We start from the raw sequence: 19914 nt of genomic DNA, 5'->3' as shown, positions 1-19914 counted from the left end.
TTTGATTAGTTTTTTTTATCACTCTTCAACCGGAAATGCTATAAAACTCTATTGAAACAAATCAGTAAGTTTTTTTTTATAAAAGCCTTTGATGCAGTCATTCAATACAATACATTTAATTCGTCTTTGGTATAATAATGTACAATAATTCCTTATTATCAATTTGTTATTCGATCGTTTCACTTTGATACTATTAATTGTAATCCACTGACAATTAATGTTTCATTTCATTTAATTACTTATTGTTGAATTGGTTAAATTTTACTTATTTATTATTATCATATTGTCATATCCAACTATTCTCTGTTTAATGTATGTTCATTATTTATAAAATGTAGTTATATATTATAGTAAAAATTAATTACACACTTTAAACTATTTTTAAATGTAAACGAATTAATGCAACTAAGAAATTAGAATTACATTCAAACAAAGTATTGTAGAGCTTCTTAGGTAGATTTATATTCATTTCATTGAATTTAGAAAAAATAGAATTTTTGTTTTTAAACTGTCACTCACAAGTTTTACAAAAAATATTTTATTAACTTTCTTACACTATAATGTTAATGTTTTTTTTCTATCAAACTACGGTATAAAAGTTTAATAATCCATCACTGAAATGGTTTATTAATAACAATTAATCATAGAAACTTTTCCAAATATTTTTAAAACATCGATACAATATTTTGTTTGCCGCCAGAATAGAGCGCGTCAACGCACACACGACCGCGAACGTCAACAGTCCCGAAGCAACTGTTTTACTGTTTTAGTCGTGTCGTTTCATTTTCATTCTTCGCCGGGTCTGTCTTCCTCCACCGCGCTGTGGGATACTCTACGATAGCGGGTACTTTGCCCGGAGAAGACCCCTTGGGCCCCCCGGCACGGGGGTCTAGCCCTGGATTCAGTGGCGGAACATCGTCTATTGTTATTCCATTAACATGTGTCCGGTAACTACTAAGTAACTTTACTAAAACATTCTCTTACGGAAGAAAATTCGCCGAAACCTGATGGCCGATTCACGAATGACAGAAAACCACTTTGCCAAAATGGCAGTGTGTACGATTTTTTATAATATGATATATATTTTAAAACATTGTAGTTTTTAGTTTAAATTTTAAATAGTGATATCATCGTAACAATACATCAGTGACACGTCTGAACCAATATAATATTATTGTAATGCGTGATTGATTGAACAAAGCAGAGCCGGTTAGGTTTTTGGTTGAAATGCATGCATTTTTAGCAAGACCGCCCGCTTGTGAAAGCGATAAAATAAGCAGCGCTTCTGAATTCTTATACCTGAGAGGTCAGTTGTCCTTAGATCATAATAATAACGCGAACAAGTTTCCGTAACAAAAATGTTATTTCCCCAGGTTTGTTTTTTTTCGCGACAATAGAGCGTGTTGTAACCTCGAGCCCCTTTCCATAAGTTAAAAATCAAATCCATAACCATCTATATTTATCATATATGTACATAATTGTGGTTTGTTAAGTATGTAAATTAGTACCGAAATCAATGTGTTTGGTCGGATTCGATCTTAAATGAAATACCAATTATCAATTACCTACCGCTCGAATCAAAACCATGTCCTGCCCTCCAGCCTGTCGCTCTACCATCTCCGTTGAGACAGTCCAACCACCGGAGTCTGGGCCTGCCAATCGACCCTTCAACGATCGGATCTGGTGTCCAGGATCCCCTTGGTAGTTGAGCACTGTCCATTCTTGCTACATGGCCTGCCCATTGGAGCCTGCAGAGTTTAACGAATGCAGAGATACATTCTTATTGGAAGAGGTTGTCGAGTTCAAGATTATGTGTAATTTTATTACATTCAATAATAACATTAATTTGATACTTACTTACGAGCACCTACTTTTGAATCATTCACAATTATAAATTTAAATATTATATACGATAACTAGCTGACCCGGCAAACGTTGTTCTGCCATATACATTATTTCTAGTGAATATTTTGGTTGTTAAATAAAAAATAACGAATGTATCGTAAGTGTGTGGGGATGGGATCTATGACAGAAAGAGGAATGGAGCGCTGTAGACGATGACCGCCGATAAAAACAAAAAAACACCAACCATTAATTTTCTCAATTCAAAATGAGTAATGATGTTCATAATAAATGAATTACCTGTGACAGGATCTCGTTGTTTAATGTTTGTGCAATATCCGTCTTGTCCCTTCCAGAAAATTAGCGGATGTCGGAGAGCGTCGTATAAACGGTGTGTGTCAGCGATGAACTCAAGATTATTGTTTCTTCTTCGAATCACGATTTCTCGCGTCGATGTGCGGTCGCCAACCATGATTCCAGCAATGTCGTCAACAACAGGCGCATTGAATCGACGCACGTGCTTTCCAGCTGGAGCTTTATCAGGATTGATGACAATAGCGTGATTGTCACTTTGCAATTCGTGCATGTGTGCTTTGAAGAATTTCAATAATTCATTGTGCTCATTCAATATAGCGTCCAGTTCGCCGACGATGCGCCTGGCATTAGGTTTGAGGTTATTGTAGCCGCAACGTGCATCCACACGATTGATGTCCTCACCGCCCATGAAGTAGATTTGTAAAAATGTATGTGGTTCGTTTGGAATTGGCAGCAATGAGCCTACTTTGTGGTATACTTAGCCTTTGATTTTGGACGTAGAATGGGATTGTTGACCATTTGCCGCAGTATTGTGAACTATTTATGTTGCTCCGAACGAAGTCATTTGGAAGCATGAATTGAATGTGCGAATGGACTTCAGGAACAGGTTTGAATCTGGAACCGTGCCGATGAGCAAGCCGTTCAATGGTTCTGGTGGTATCTCAATTTCTGCTAGTTGCACTTTTCCTGATGCGCAACACATCCCGGCTGACTCATGTTTGAATTTGAGCGCATGACAATGGGGACATTCTTTGTCCATAGTACCAATCAGCACTTTCGGATGAGCGGAATAGTCAATATCTGGCTCGTACTCGAATGCGAGTCGAAGAAATGAAGCGGATGTAAATGCTCGATGTACTTGTTGGCGAACCGGCGCTCTTGGCTCCGTTCCAATTGTCGTTGTTGACTTCGTACAGCTCGTGCCTCTTGTGATTGAGATGCACGCAATTGCGACATGCTCACACGCACGTTTTTGTTATCTTGTTGGATTTGTTCGCCTGTTCTTTTTGCTCTACTATTTCGCATGTTTGTTGCTTTATTCGTTCGACGGCCCAAATGGCCCCCCTTGCGTCTTGCTGGCATTGTGCACTGTAATACACGCACACAAAAATAGATAAATTAAAATAAATCGTACAAAATTTTGCACTCACTGCGTTGTGATATGCCGAATGAATTGTCAAAATGTGAAAATGAGCGACGCTTCTCTTGAATTCTTCTCGGACGTAGCGCCATCTGTCATTCAACAACATAAATAATTTCGTTCTGTTTGAAATACGGACGACGGTTAAATTTGTTAATACAAAAATAATAAAATCGCGATTTAAAAATAGGAGGGCGGGGTTAGGAGGGTAAAAATTTGTTGTTATAGGTATTTTTTGATGCCAAATAATAAAAAAAATACAAAAAAAAATTGTCAAAAAAATAAAAGAAATTTTTTCTGGATAGAGATACCCTAATCACTTAGCGGTATAAAATATACTTGTTGACCTATTCTCATACCTAAAAAATATTCATAAAAAAAATCATAAAAATCGGTCGAGCCATTTCGGAGGAGTGCGACCACAAACACCGTGACACGAGATTTTTATATATATAGAGATATATTCTAATTTATTATTTACCACCACCTACCCACCAATTTTGTTCTGACTTTCCGTTGTATTCCGGTTGGTATTATTACGTGTTTTAAATGTTTTATTTATACATGAATTTGATCTCAATGCCATAAGGCCATCGGTTTCCGATACAATATCTCGCGGTGAACTGTGATGCGGCCAACTTCATACGTACAAATTTCCGGACACGAATAACTGATTGTCAATATAAAAAGGCCAATTTATAATGGCATTTTAAAAAAAATCGTCGTCATATTGAGGACGTGAAGATGCCTTCACATAGTTTTTGTTGTCCATATTATTTAGCTTGGTTTTTGTATTATGATTATAATTAAATTAATTTTCTTTTATGTTAGTTCTCCATGCTTTTCTCTCATATTGAACTATTTATTGACTTAAGTCAACTCAGTAAACACGGTCAAAGCTCACTTGAGAGCGTGGTGACCTCAGTCTTGGGTATCTGCGCCTAAGACATGACCAGGCGTAAAAAAACGGATGATTATTCACACCAAACGTAGGTCCTCGTAATACGCTCGATTAAGACCGAGTGTGGTGCGGGGTGGATTGGTTTGAGGGGCCTATGATTGTGTTGTCAATTTAAAAATACCTCTTTTCATATTATATAATATTTTGTTACGTCACTGGGGCGCATCTCTCTGGACTCATACCTGGCATATTAGTACTTCCCATTCCAGGGGTGCACGCAGTCTTGTACGAGAAAGTTAAAACATCACGAAAAAGGTTTCGCCCGTGAGGGCCGAATGACTGATGATTGTCTCCACCCTCTACCCCACCCCCAATTATTGCTTATTATTGGAGCGCGCTCGGGCTTTGCGAGATTTCTATCGGAGTATTTTGACACGTAACTGAGAGGCTATTTATTTTAATTTAATAATACGACTTGAAAAGGACTCATTTTGGGCTGGAAATTGGAACAAAATGGCTATCCTTCTGATGTAACTCGGGAATATAAATTGTTTTGCCGCTGAAGAATTTATTTACATAATTATATTTATTATTAAAACAAAGAATTTGTTACGATGCCGACAATATTCAATTAATTTGAATAAGATTAGCCATTTTGTTGTTAGTGATTATTATTATGAAAAATTTTAAGCAGTGGCCTGGTGGCAAACAGAGAGTCTTGCTAACACTGAGAGTCATCAGGGGAGATCGGAAGATAATTATAGATATACCATCATAAATAATCCAGTGTTCAAACTTAGAACTAAGTTCATCACAGTATAAAAAAGTATTGAATTATAATATTATGTCAAATGTTAGCATGTGGCGCCCCCACTCTACAACGACAACTTATACTGGTGGAGCTCAGCGCGCCTAAATGAATGTATATAGGAATGTATTTATAAAACAAAATACATCGCTATTAGCTCCAAAGGGCCCGTTAGGCTTAAACACATACAGCCTCAGGTTACGTGATAGTATGAGACTGGGTTTCACATTGTTTGTATATGTTTTTACAATACGTGTGTTGTATGCGTGAAATGTTATAAATAACTTGGAGTTTTTTTTATTATATTACTCTATTATATAGTGTTATATGCTGGTTACGTATTTAGTTTCACATACGTGTCGGTCTAGTTATGCAAGCAGGCAATCATACAGACCGTCTATTTTTGTAGAACATAAAATAACGAAGTTATTATTTCATCATCATCAGCCGGGGTCAATCCACTACTTGATGAAGGCCTCCCCAAGCTTCTTCCAAACTCTCTCGGTACTGTGTCGTTTGCTGCCACGTATTTCCGCCGAACTTTACCAGTTCGTCAATCCAGCGGCTTTTAGGGCCACCCTGTGGCCATTTCGTGCCCCTTGGGTACCACTGGATGACGGCATTTGTCCAGCGGCCGTCCTTTCGGCGAGCAATGTGCCCCTCGTTTCTCTTTTACCTCATATTATACTAGGTAAATGAATCGCAAAAATTAAAAAGGAAAACCATAAACCATATGTGGACAGTACAGTGATTGTACAAAACACTACGTGTTACACATGGCGTTTCTTTATTAGCTATCGCATATACCTAGTATATGATGTATATTATATTAAGTTATTATTTAAATACGTTTAAATGCATTTTAATTAAAAATAATCACCCACTATGGAGTATTCGCTACTGATATGAATTTTGTTTTGTTCATGTAACCATAATGACTTTACACTATCTTTTCCCAAGCGACGACTTTTCAAAATTAGTATTTTTTTAAACGAAATTTAAAAAAATAAATACAACCAATCGTAAGCTGATATCTTTAATAAAATTTTAAGTAAGCTACATAGAAAATTATACCATCATAAATATTATCATAATTAATTATTTTCGCTCTTGTTGGAGGGCCATTGTAATATAATGATAACACAATACATAGGTAAGTACTTACCTACTTTATTTTTTCAGCTGAAAATTTTCTTACTGTAAAATAACAGAAGGGTATAATGGCATTCGTTTGGTGTACCGTTTGAGACAGTGTTCTTAAACCACTGTGAAAATTTTCTTAAGTTTTCCTAAGTTGCAAACATAATCTAAGGTTGCAAAGAGTAATAATAACATAAAAATCCATACACCATGACAGTTATTCGTTGTATCAGTTTAGCACGACAATCAATCAGAAAACTAATCGTTCCCACCTTTCGAGTATCGACAGTGATTGCTTCGTTTATGTCGCTCCCGCACAATCATGCCGTGTCCTGGTCGACCCGTGTTGGCCGTAGTTATGTTATAATTGTAAGGAACGGCACGTCTAATTATATAATGTCAATGTTTGGTGAGCCGTGGCAATAATTTTATAGAGGATCAAGTGTGCCGTTTTAGAAATAAGGTTAAAAATACTGCTTTAAGGGGAGAGGCATGCCAGCAGAGAACCTAGCGCAAAAAAACGAAGCTTGCAATTTGAGTTTTTTTTTGATAATTTACAATTTCAACTGTATAAATTAATAAATATGTATCTGAAAACATCATAAAGATTTTTTTTTTAATTCAAAGATAAACTTACAATTTTTATTATGGTCATATTTATTAGATATTAAATTTAGTTTATTAAGTTTTCAATTTTTGACCGTTTAGATTTTTGACTAATTCATCGTTTTAATATTTTTTTATGTCTTTTTTAAAAAACATCGATTTTTATATACTTAACTTGAAATCCTTTTTATTTATATCAAATCGAGTTTCAATATTTGGACCATACCTAAAATAAATTACCCCGCGAGTACACGTGGACGACTCAATTAGGTCACTTGTACCTGGAGAACGCACGAGTCAAATAGCGCCATCTGGACAAGGCCTTAATTCAACATGTTCCTATTTTATGACGTTTTGATCCCATTAAATATTTTGAAAATATCTTTTTATTTTATTACTTATTGATTGAATCGTACAATGGCGTCAACAATTAATACATTGTCAAATTAATATTCAGTGGCGTACCCAAACTTTACACCCATAAATGTATTAAAACAGGAACCGGAAAGTTTATGGATAATAAACTTTTCAAATGAACAGAACAGTAATGCCCAGTAACAAATTTGTATTTTGCATACGATTTGCATGTATTTCAAACTTATAGTTTCACTAGGTAGGTGTTGCCATCGATTTAATTTAATAATAGGACTAGCACGCCATAATTAACTATGTTGACAGATTATTAGTTGCCAAGCAATTGTATAATTAGTTGCGGATTTTTATTGCTACCATCGATTTTTATTCATATATGATTAATATTCATTAGTCATTACTCATTGCACAAAGTCATGCAATTTATTCACTTGCTTATTTATGTATTAATCGTGATTTATTGCGACTGACTTGTCAGTATTTATCTCGTGCACGTTATTATTTTGTTTTACGCGAAATTAATATGAGAATTTGTCATATTATAATCATATAACAAATAATATTTATGTATTAAAGTATGAAATCGTAATCATAATCACTTATTTTGGAATTATCGCCTGAATTCAATGACATTATTAATGAACGACGCACTCAATACAGTAGCTAGCAAGTAAATTCGCGCATTTGCATGTATAGGTAGACGTCACGCAATTTCCATTACGCGATATCACGCATCGGGAATTTATAGCAATATGACCTGTATTGTAATGGCGTTAGAGCAGTTTTTCTAATGTCAATGTTCATTTGAGCGAAAGCGAGCCGAACCATTCGGCAGACCCAACAAAAAGTATCAGGAATTTATAGCATTATCACCTTTATTGTAATGGCGTTAGAACAGATTATGCCATTCGGCAGACCCGACAATGAAGTGAGTGTCATTTTTTTTCCCAGATGATTCGTCCATATTAATGTCATTGTCTGAATCACACGCGATGGTATGAATCCGTATATTCCCAGCAGTTGGCGGGAGCCGATTGTTAAAATTTTGACACATGGCTAATCCAGTTGATTGTAGTATGAAAACAAGTGATTTGGTATTACATTCATTTACTTTTTAACGCAAAGTTAATATCCTTTTAAAACAAAAATCAAATTCAGTGCAATACTACTTATTGGGTATGTTTAGAGTTTAGACCTTCCAAACCAACCCGCCCCGCACCACACTCGGTCTTAATCGAGCGTATCACGATTCACGAAGCCCTACGTTTGGATGTGAAACATCAGCAGTTGTTTACGCCTGGTAATGTCTCAGGTACTGAAAGACGTAATTTATAAAAAGTGCCACGGGAGAGAAACGCACGGAGACTTAACAGAAATAAATGAATTTAATGATATATAAGATACAAAAAACAAAGCTAAAACAATACAGATAAACAAAACTATGTGAAGAGATATACCGTCCGCAATAAGACGCCGCAAATTATGTAAATGCAATATTATTGGCCTTTGTGGCGACCTGGTCGGACGGCCCGATGGGCCCAACAGCTGGTTGGATCGACTTAAGCATCTCTTACCTCTCGCAACACATCCTCGAACATTCCCAGAGGACGTGGTTTGCATCCTGTAGTTCTCCTCCACGTGGACATGTTGGCCGGGTAACAAGTCCAAGCTCATAGAGCTTGGCAGCCAATCCACCATGGTCTATCAAAAACTGACTGGTGTATTGGTCAGGAATCAATTTGATAATCTCTAATCACAATTGTATATTTGGAGAGAACAAAAATATGTGTGCCCGCCCTTGGGGCAAATAAATAAATAAACATTGTAAAAAAATACCTACAATTTTTTTTATATTGTATGTTAATGTTTTTTTTATATTCTGCCATGGATATAAAACATGTGAAAATGTACTCGTAATATAAAAAAGAGTGGTAGGTACCTACCTAATATTCTCTGGTTTTTTTACTGTTTCATCGGAAGCAGCGACTCGTGGTGTTGTGAAACTTTGTTTTAATTTTATAAAAGCGGCCAAATTTGTACGATATGGATTGTCCAAACTATTTTATAGCAATGTGTGGACGACCGCTAAGGCACGTGCACAAAAAAAATGGTTGTGCACGTGCATTTGTGTAAGACTAGGCTATAAGCTTACCCAATGGTTTTATCCGCGTCGGAATACAAAACCACATAGACAGTTGTATCTGGACATATTAAAATGTTCGTTGGCAATCTTGAAAGAACTTTCATTGTTCAGCGAACCAATATATCTTGGTCTGGACATAAGGAATGCCAAGGGAATATAACTTTTCTGTGGGAATGCCAAAAACTATGGTAAAAATTTCCACCGGCGGCCTTTACCTTATCGTGTGGATGGATGTCGACGTCTTGGACAATTAATTATGCCACTTATGGCGGTTGCGTCGCTCTCTAGATTCTCAACACTTCACCGTAGGTATTTCATGAATATTTTTTATCACTGAAAAAAATATCAGGTAAAAAAAACACCTCTGAAATTTTTTAATAATATATAATATAATAGACACAATGATTTTAAAAATATCAACATTTTAGGAAATATTGATAATATACCTATATCGTCACCTCAATACTACAACTACATAACTCTGATTTGGTCATTGTTGGGAAAATTTAATTTAAACTTTACTTGATTAACATAATATATCTAGGTTATAATTATTTAAAATAAAAATGGAAAATAGTGCTTGTCTAATTGGTAACAATTAAATAATGTTCAATTGTATGAAAAAATATTGTAGATACATATATAATTTTATTTATTTAATGCATTCATGGTTTTAAAGTCATCTAATATTTTCAAACACAAAATTAATACTGTTCCAATTAACTTCTGACTTACCTTGTTATACCATTTTGTAGAGAAGGAAATAATGTAGAATTATATTCAATAACTATCTCAAAAACAGTGAAAATCAAGTTGTTTAGTTGTAGTATTGAGGTGACGACGTATATTCGGGAGGACACAACATTCGATTGATCTTTCAACAATAATTTATTGTGAATTGGGCATAACTTTATAAGTACCTATTAATTTCTAAGATTTCCTTTTTTCCGTTATTATATCCGACATAATAATCGGAATATAGACTTATTGATTAAAGATAACTACACAGATTGTACCTACGTTATAAATCTTTATTTTTTTTATATTTTTTCTGTAAGAATTGATACAGTTCCGTTATTTGCTCGAATGTTCATTAAGTTGTAATAATATATTTTATTGTAAATTTATAAACTGATTATTAGCCTAAATATTATCATGGTATTAAAATTGATTATTTAATAAGTTACTGTCTTCTGATATACCAAACGGGTTTGTGATTAAGTAGTAATTTCTTTATAATGTTCTTGTATTATTTGTTATTTTATGTTAATTAGTAATTAAGATTTTTGGTTTTAGATTCAGTATGAAATATTAATATTCAATCTATTCATATAATTACCTAAATGTGATTGTAAAGATAATCTATTTAAATGTATTTGTGAATGTTTTTGTCGCTTTTTAAATTTGTTTCGTATAAATCTCTGTATGTTGTACATAATAATATGTGCAACGACATATTCTTGTAATTTAAAATGTCTCTTTGAGGCAGACGAAACCGGTCCAGTTATATTTAATAAAAGTAGAATCAGTACGATAAAATTTGCGTTTTATCATTTACCATCATGAATTGACAGTTAATACAATAAAAGAATAAACATTTATTTTTTTAAGTATAACTACAAATTTTTGATTTTGCACTTATTTTATTTAAAAAAAGTTGACTTTATTGTTTCACTATTGATTTTAACCATGATATTATATATATCAGTAAACTCCCGATTATCCGTGTGCGGATTATCCGTGCACAATACGGTGTACCTATACAATGATATGGCAGCTCTTAGGATAATTCGAACTGATATTACAAAATCATTAAAAGATTCCTGCAAACAAACCAAAACCACAGATTTTCTTAATAAATAATGAGTATAAAACATGTTAAAATAATAATTGTCTGCTTTAGAAATGTATAATAAATGTAGTACATTAAAAAGAAAACACCATAGTTCGGACTATCCGTGTTTTTCGTATATCCGTGCCGCCTCTTCCCACCATTAACCCTGGTTAATCAGGATATTTCGAACTATAATCTTATTATATTATATAACGAAATAAATTTAATTAGTATTTACATCGTCGTGGATGGACAACGTCTATTAATTGCACTGATTATTCGGCGACGTGTGTTTTAATCTATCACCCGATCATGGCTCCCACAAGGGGTGGGGGGGGGGGTGAAAGGGCTCTAGCCTGGGGGCTCTGGGGGGGCCGCGTGGCGCGTCATCTTATAAGTGAGATAAACACGCGCTATTTTACTTAAAGACTATATTCGATAACATTTTTCAATATGTGATGCAAATTTTGATTATTGTGTGTCGATATTCGAAAACTTTATAACTCAAGTGAATTTATTGAAAAATACATATAATCGCTAAAAATACACTGAATGCCCTTAATTTTTACTGGAACACCATTTGAAAAAGTTTCTGTAGAGCGTCACACTGCTTTTAACCCTAGCAATATGTAGGGGGGGGGGCGACAAAGATCTTGGCCTCGGGGCCCGCTTCAGGATGTGGGGGCCATGCACCCGATAGATGTTAATATAGTTTCGAGGTCCTCCCTACAATCTTCTGACGAATCGATTGCATCATTTGCGTTAAAGAAAGTCACCGTTAGTATCTACTGAAAAATGCAAATTTGATGCAAAGCGTGCATCCACTGTAAACTTAATATTAAAATACCTATCCAACTATGGAGCAAGTTTTCTTGAACTCGCAAAGCATTTCACTCGTGTAGTGAAAATTGCAAGCGTGAAATATTTTATGATTTACATATCGTTAGCGGGATAACAGCATCACGTCGGGAAAATTTGTCAAATTTCCACGGGATACGCAGCACGTGAACCACTTTTCCCCCAAGGCGGCTTATGTACTAGTTTATCACCTCTACTAAGGATTTTACGTATTATCTAATATTTTAGGCTTATTAATAGGTGAGACATGTTTAATATCTGATTTAGCTAGAGCGAATTTAATGTGTTTCATTTTGCTACCTACTTTACAACGTTTTTCTTAGCTCGTATTCTTCGATGGTTCTTTGTCCGGTACAAATCTTGCAATCGATTTTTAACTGACTTCCCGACTAGCTAGATATTTGAAACTTTTAGAATATATCAGAACACGATGCCAATGCATTATTTTAATACTTTTAGCCATCTTTAAGTAGAATTGAATTAATTTTCAGTTAATTCTCTTTTGTATGAAAAGTTATTTCGGAAGAAATCTGTAATCGAATACACTATTATTGGTTGCTAAGGGGGTGGTCGTAACAACTAAATTATTAATATATACGTGCGTTACTATGGAAATCAAAATGACATTTCAGTATTTTATATTTGTTTGTGTGTTGCAAAATAGCAAAAAAATGATTTGTTGACAATTGCCTTATTTGTCCTAAATTATTAATACATAGAATTATCAAGTTATATGATTCAACAGAAAATTTAAAAACGTGGTATATAAAAAGTTCTTTTTATCTTGTAATTATTTAAGTTGAAACCCCCCTGTGCCTAAAATAAAAAAGTGTTTAATCAGTGTAAGTCATAGAGGTATTAAATAAAAATAGGGGCAAGGAATCGGCTTTCTCATACAACTGAATGAAGCAGGCCAACAATAGCCGACAACTTACGAGAAATAGCGACGCAATAAGTAAAATTCACGGCATCAAGGAGGATTTACTTTGGTCATTATAATGTACCCATATAATATAATGTTAACGTGGAAATTTTGCCGCAACTTGATTACCAGCCCGCCTCACCATACTTTTTCGCCATACCAGCCTGCTTCACCATACAGAAAACACTATGCAGAAACATTGTCCTTAGTTAAGATCATTTCTATTGAAAATAATACAATATTTAAAAATTCTCTTTCCTATAGTTTAGGTAAATTATTTTATAATTGTTAAACGATGACAAAACTATGACAACTGCATTTTACAAATCCAATAACTATAAATACATATTAATATTTAATTATAATACTCATATGTTTCCGTTATAAGTCATTATACGTGATTCCACAGGCACCGCAAGATATTTTTTTAACATGGTAACACTAGCGTCAAGTGTCATTCTTCACCTGGCATTTTGTATTTCTGCGGGCTGGCGTATAAAAGTAAAATAATATTCTGCAAGTACATGCCAAACGAATTAACACTATCAATATCCATATTGAGATACATTGTTAAATGAATTTGAGTGTATGGACTGTTTTATAGACATGCGAATTTATTTTGACAGCAGCTGTCAGTGGTAGATGGTAATACAGAAGGGAGCGTGTTCATAACAAAAGTGGTCTATGGTTAAGGATTCCTTAACTCTATACTCAGGATTGTCTATAGTTAAGTCTTGCTTTTCGGCGACTTATCCTTAGGATCGAAATCTTAGATTATGCATGCCGCTCTTAGATCATAGTGCTAGAATTATTTGTCATACTTCGAACGTAAAAGAGTAAGTTCACTATGAAATAAATTCTCCATTCTTTTCTTTCTTTTAACCATGTCAGATCCTACAAGATGATCATAATACGGGCCTTCACAGAGTGAAGGTTTGTATTAACAGATTTCTCTTTTTACGAGAAATTAATGTTAGCCACTTGCTCAACCTATTACGTCCATACTCTGACTTACAACACAAATTGAAAAACCATACGTATGTGTATTTGCCAGACCCAGGATTTGAATCTGGGACCCACAACATTATAATATATTATACATTGATTATTTTGAACGAAATATACAATCGAAAATCTTCATTAATTACTGTGAACAGGTGTAATCAATAACTAGTACTACCAAGGCTGCTCTCGTGGCGCACTGCGTATGTCGCTGGTCTTCTATCCGGGAGCTCTGGGTTCGTCCCGGTGAGCACACATATTTATGCAGGGGCGGCTCTACATTAAGGGTTCGTAGGGACCATCCCCACATCGATATGTCAAAAATACAAGTTCGATCTTTTTATCACTGTCACAATATACATACTTATTTACGTGATTAAATTAACTATTTAATTTATTTTATCATACTGGGGAGCGAATCAAATGACCCCACGGTGAGTAAAAACGCTCGCTGTACGTCGTTGTTCGAAACTGATAATGGTAAATCTATAATAATTATTAATAGGTATTAATTAAGTTAATATTTTTAAGCACGCTTTTTCGATGTGATTAAGTGACGACTAATCGTCATAGTCAGATAATCATATTATTTATATATAATATGAGAAAGTAGGTAGGTATATATGTATATATAATAACTAATGGCTAAACCCCACCACCTAGAAAGTCGTCGAGCCGCCACTGTATTTATGTGATTTTCTCAAAGCCAGGGTGTTTGTGATTGTTCAAATTACTAACAACCACCTTGTACGAAAAAGCAACGACATGGTTATTAATAATAAACTAGTACCTACCGCCATCGTAACTTGCAGGTTCAGTGCCGCGCCTGACTATAGAAGGCCTTGTATTATAGTTTTGCTATAGTGTTGATTTATCGTTGCTTCAATAGGAATATAGCTAACTAGTTGATAAAATCAAATAAACAAAATGACACCGAAACTAAAGCTGAAACTGAAAAAAAATATAAACAATAATTAATTCTGTATAAATCCAGTTAAATTTCGTTTCATTATGATACGATATGACAATTGTATCAGTAAGTGAAATCTCTTAATAAACATTGTATTGAGAAGGCAATTTAAAATCGCTATCTCCGAAATTGGACCTCCCAAAGAGAATTTAGTCGGTTGAAATTCATTAACGAATTTTGTTTGAATTTGCGACCTCGAGCAGACGGCTTAACTTTAGAATTCCTGTGATATATACATATATCTCCTCTTATAACATATAAATATCAAAATTAGATAATATAATTTATTATAATTATTAAAAATATATATAATCTATTGTATCCATAGTTTAGAATTGGATAATAGGATACAATATGCTTCGTATGGATTCATATTTGAAGAGTTTAACAAGATTCATTATGTGGATAATACTCAAAGGAAAAAACTCCAGACTCGTTAGTTGGGTATTGCGATTGTGATCCTGCAAATACAATGGTTCGGTTGCATCTAGATAAAAGGGACATTTCCTTTTTCTGGACATTTGATAGTATTGAGTGGGTGGGTATCTGATGTGAGATTTTTGACTAAAAATAATATTGTATATGTTATAATAATAAGTTTTTTTTCAAATGCAAGTTATATGGGTCAATATTGAAATTTCTCTTTAATATCTATTTGTAATGATTTCACTGCTTCTTCTATTCATTAATATTAATTATTATAATATGTCCGATCCTAATAAGGCCATATTATGGGCATCCACAGAGTGGAGGTTTTGTATTGACAGATTTTTGTTTTTAGAAAAAAATGGATGTCAGCCACTTGATCAACCTATTAGCTCCATACTCTGACTCATACCTACATCGATTGATCTTTCAACAATAATTATTGTGAATTGGCCATAACTTTATAAGTACCTATTAATTTCTAAGACTTCCTTTTTATCCGTTATTATATCCGATGTAAGAATTGGGATATTGAATTATTGACTAAACATAACTACGTAGATTGAAATCTTTATTTTTTATTTATATACTTTTTTACTTTTTTACTTTTTATTTGCTTGGCTTTGGCTGTCCATTAAGTTGAAATAATAATATATTTTATTGCAAATTTATAAATTGATTACTAGCCTAAATATTATCATGGTATTAAAAATTGATTATTCAATAAGTAACTGTCTTTTCGTCGCTCCCTATTAAAAAAGTCGGATCTGCAAAATGCTATTTTTCAGTACGAGCAATCAAAGCGAAGATGTTTCATCAAATATCCTTTGTGACCTATTGCTTGCCATAACGAATAAAAATACGGGTTATAGAAACGTGTCTAAACGTTTATAAAAACATCCGTCTGTCCGGTGAACATAGCAGCAACTGTCAGATGCAGATCCGACGCACTTACTTACCCACGCCCAGCCAATAATGTCGGTTGGTAAGAACCGACATTGTTATTCGGACACTCTCGGTAGATCCGTCGTTTTTAACTTGAGTATCTCGAAATTTTTTAAACAAACAAAAAAAACTGTGATTGTGGTATAATTGTTTAAAGTGTTTAAATAACTTTTACGTAATAATCCGAAAATGACAAAATTTCAGATCCGACTTTTTTAATAGGGACCGACGTTTTGATATACCAAACGGCTTTGTGATTAAGTGGTAATTTCTTTATAATGTTCTTGTATTTTTTTACGTTAATCATTAGGATTTTTGCTTTTAGATTCATATTAATCTATTCTTAATCCTCATCTTTTTGTAATGATTTCTCACTGCTTCTTCTATTAATTAATATTGATATTAATTATTATAATATGTCCGATCCTAATAAGGCCATATTATGGGCCTTCACAGAGTGGAGGTTTTGTATTGACAGATTTTTGTTTTTAGAAAAAAATGGATGTTAGCCACTTGATCAACCTATTAGGTCCATACTCTGACTCATACCTACACAAATTGAAAAACAATTTGTGTACTTGCCAGACCCAGAATTCGAACCTGGGACCTACGACGTTAAATATCGAGTAATTTGAGTAAATTATACTGACATTAATAATTAGTTGTATTAACTATGTTTCCAGCTTACTTATTTGTATTGCATTCAGACTCATACATGTACCTACAGCTACATCCCCCACACCATAATGGAAAAAAAACACAAATTATTAAACTAAATGGAATATTGTTTCTGATTAGATATTATTTGTCAGGACCTCATGACTGAGGATCCTGACCCCGATAATATGACTGTCGAATACTTTCTGAACGGGTTGGCCCCACTTCTATTGACATTGTACGACACGCCATTGGCCACTGGAAGACCCGTGGCACTCATACATTAGTGCAACTTTACTATCTGGGACACCCAACGTTTGCTTTAATATTAAAATGTGAAATGTCTAAAAAACAAGACAGTACGGACGACACAAATTGACACTAACGATCCTAATAATCATGACACGCGCATTTGATAACTTGTGGATACGGCAGCTCGCAATAACTCGTAGGTGAACACCTGCAGACCGGGGTTTTATCGCTAGACTCAAAGTTTGGGGTGTCTGGATATGAGGAATGTACCTGGAAAGTGTGATATTTCACGGATGAAGCAGCGAGTGTAAATATGGAAGTTAGTGGAACCTGTTAAATTTTCTTAACCCCGCCCCCTCCTGCCGCCTTAAAAACCAATAAAAAATATTATGGATATTTTTTCAAAATCGACCCCTCCAAATCACTTTTCCATGTGCGCGCCTGTATGTTATGTTCCTTCATTAAATTTGGAATATAATTTTTTTTATTTTTGAAAGAAATTTTAAGATTTTTACGATTATTGCTTTATATCTTCAACGAACAAAAGTCGTTTAACTTCCGACATGCATACAATATTACCATCTTCGCAGTAAAATAGACTATTATCCACGAAATCTACTATCTTATTAAGTTGTATTATCCTCTTTCCTCCCTTAATTTGGCGCCCTTAAACGTGCTACCATTAAGAAGCGCATGATCTCCTTTCTACCAACGGGATGTTAAACTTAATTCATTGTAACTCTATTTTTTACATTATTATAATATCATGGTTTAAATGTGTATTTACCATAGTTATCCATTTTATTGCCAGGTTCATTAACCCGCATTGACATCACATCATATCAAAATACAAATCCCAGCCAAGTAAAATAAAATCCATTCCCACAAGATAAATTAAGATAAATCAAGCCGAAAGTCAAACATATTTTGTGCTATTGTTTCAATTTTACAAGACCTTATCTGAAGCCATAAAACCGTTGCATATGGTATACCATACTATTGTATTTGTTTTGTGAAATTGGTAGCGAACCCATACTCTCTCGGATATATTATTGTAATAAAATAAGACAGATATTAAGCAAAGTTCGCTGTTTTTTTATATAATTCGGAATACAATTTTAAATCTATAAGTAGGTATATTTATTTACAAATTATAAAAAAAATATAACTGAATGATATGATGTTTGCAAAACGGTTAGAAAAAGGGTTTATTTTATGACAAAGAATATTTTATGATTATTTAAAATGCGTTTCCATTATAGCATGCAAATGTGGCTTGGCTACTATAAAAGGCATCGCTACTTTTGGGAACCCGTAACTACATTTAAAAAAATATATAATTATTGATGAAAAAAAACTTACTTATTTTCATTCCACCAAAATTACAATTTCAGACATGGTGAAAAACGAATGGAACTCACGATACATAAACTCATCGACAGGGGAGTTGACCCGAAAGTTTTTACCTTCAATTTTAGCAGCACGAGACGTCAGGGTGCATAAGGGACTGTGTTTTGAGATGACTCAGATTCTTACAGGTCACGGAGTCATGCGAGCATACCTGCACCGGTTTAAAATAACATCTGATGGAAAGTGTCCATGCAACGACGGAAGCGACCAGGACGTCTTACATTTACTCCTAGATTGTCAAATCTTTAGCAAGGAGCGGCACAACCTGAACTTTTTATTACAGATGGCAGATGCGGACATTCGAGACCTTCCGGGGACCATGGCAAACGAGGCCGGAAGAGATGCCCTTTTTAATTTCTGTATTGATGTAATAAAAAGAATACAAATAATAAATGGTGACATGTAAAGATGATTCATGCCTTTCAGATCCAGTGACTGCAATCATATAAGATAGGATAAGTATATACTTAGAACATTAGTCCAATGCGACATTTCTTTTACCACGGGAAAAAACTCGACTACAAATCGCAGTCCTCAGTTCCCAATGAATACGACAAAATATTCATCAGAATCACCTCCGCCTTGCGCTACTAAGAATTTTCCAGGGTTTTTGCAAGGCGGTATCATAGGCCCTGGCCGAATTCAAATTAGCAATACCCGATGCGGGTAGAAGAACAGTTTCAATAAGGCATATTCTCTCAGCCGGCACAATTTTCATTTGACTAGCATCAAGGAGAGTAGTTTGCGTGCCAAAGTCCTTAAGAAACCTCGATAGTAAATGCGAGGTATCCATAAAGGCATCTAGAAAAAAAAAAATAAAAAAAAATACAACTGCGTGTGGAGTCGTAGCGCGATCTGTGGAACTACAACGTATTTTTACGTAGGTAGGTACATAATATATACTATATAGTCACAAGCCCCGCTTCCATCCTCTACATTTCATACAGGGCTGTGAAATCGCAGCTTTGATGTACTGGTTGTACAATACCATAATCATAGTGGAACAATAATTTAAACATGAGACGCTGGGTGATTTCTTTTAATGCGCATGAATTAAGAAGGAATAATGTGATTATTGCTACGGTTGCTGTCGTCAACTGTACTTACATCAGTGGTTTCCAAACTTTATATTACAACGCCTTCTTTTTAAAAAAAATCAAATCTTGGCGCCTTCCCTCCTTTTTATTTCATTAAATAATACAGACACCTTTTTAAATAGCCAAAAATGTACTAATACAAAAATGAAAAAAACCTAATTATAAAAAATAAACAAGGTTTAACTACTTATTCGTTTTTAAACAAATTTATTTTTAATGCGATGGATGTGCTTGTTTATTAGCACAAAGTGCTCTGTTTCTACTAAGCTGGAT

At 34.3% G+C, this 19914-nt stretch overlaps 1 protein-coding gene across 2 annotated transcripts in view; it reads right to left on the bottom strand.

Annotated features, from left to right (window-relative positions):
• Positions 1-19914, bottom strand: part of by (focal adhesion protein tensin) — a 779028-nt gene that overhangs the window by 529361 nt on the left and 229753 nt on the right. The window lies entirely within an intron of this gene.

This window comes from Rhyacophila brunnea, unplaced genomic scaffold (genome assembly GCF_057557595.1).
Source record: "Rhyacophila brunnea isolate RB1 unplaced genomic scaffold, BYU_Rbru_1.0 scaffold_5, whole genome shotgun sequence".
NCBI classification, from domain to species: Eukaryota; Metazoa; Arthropoda; class Insecta; order Trichoptera; family Rhyacophilidae; genus Rhyacophila; species Rhyacophila brunnea.
This window is presented reverse-complemented; position numbering and strand designations above follow the sequence as displayed.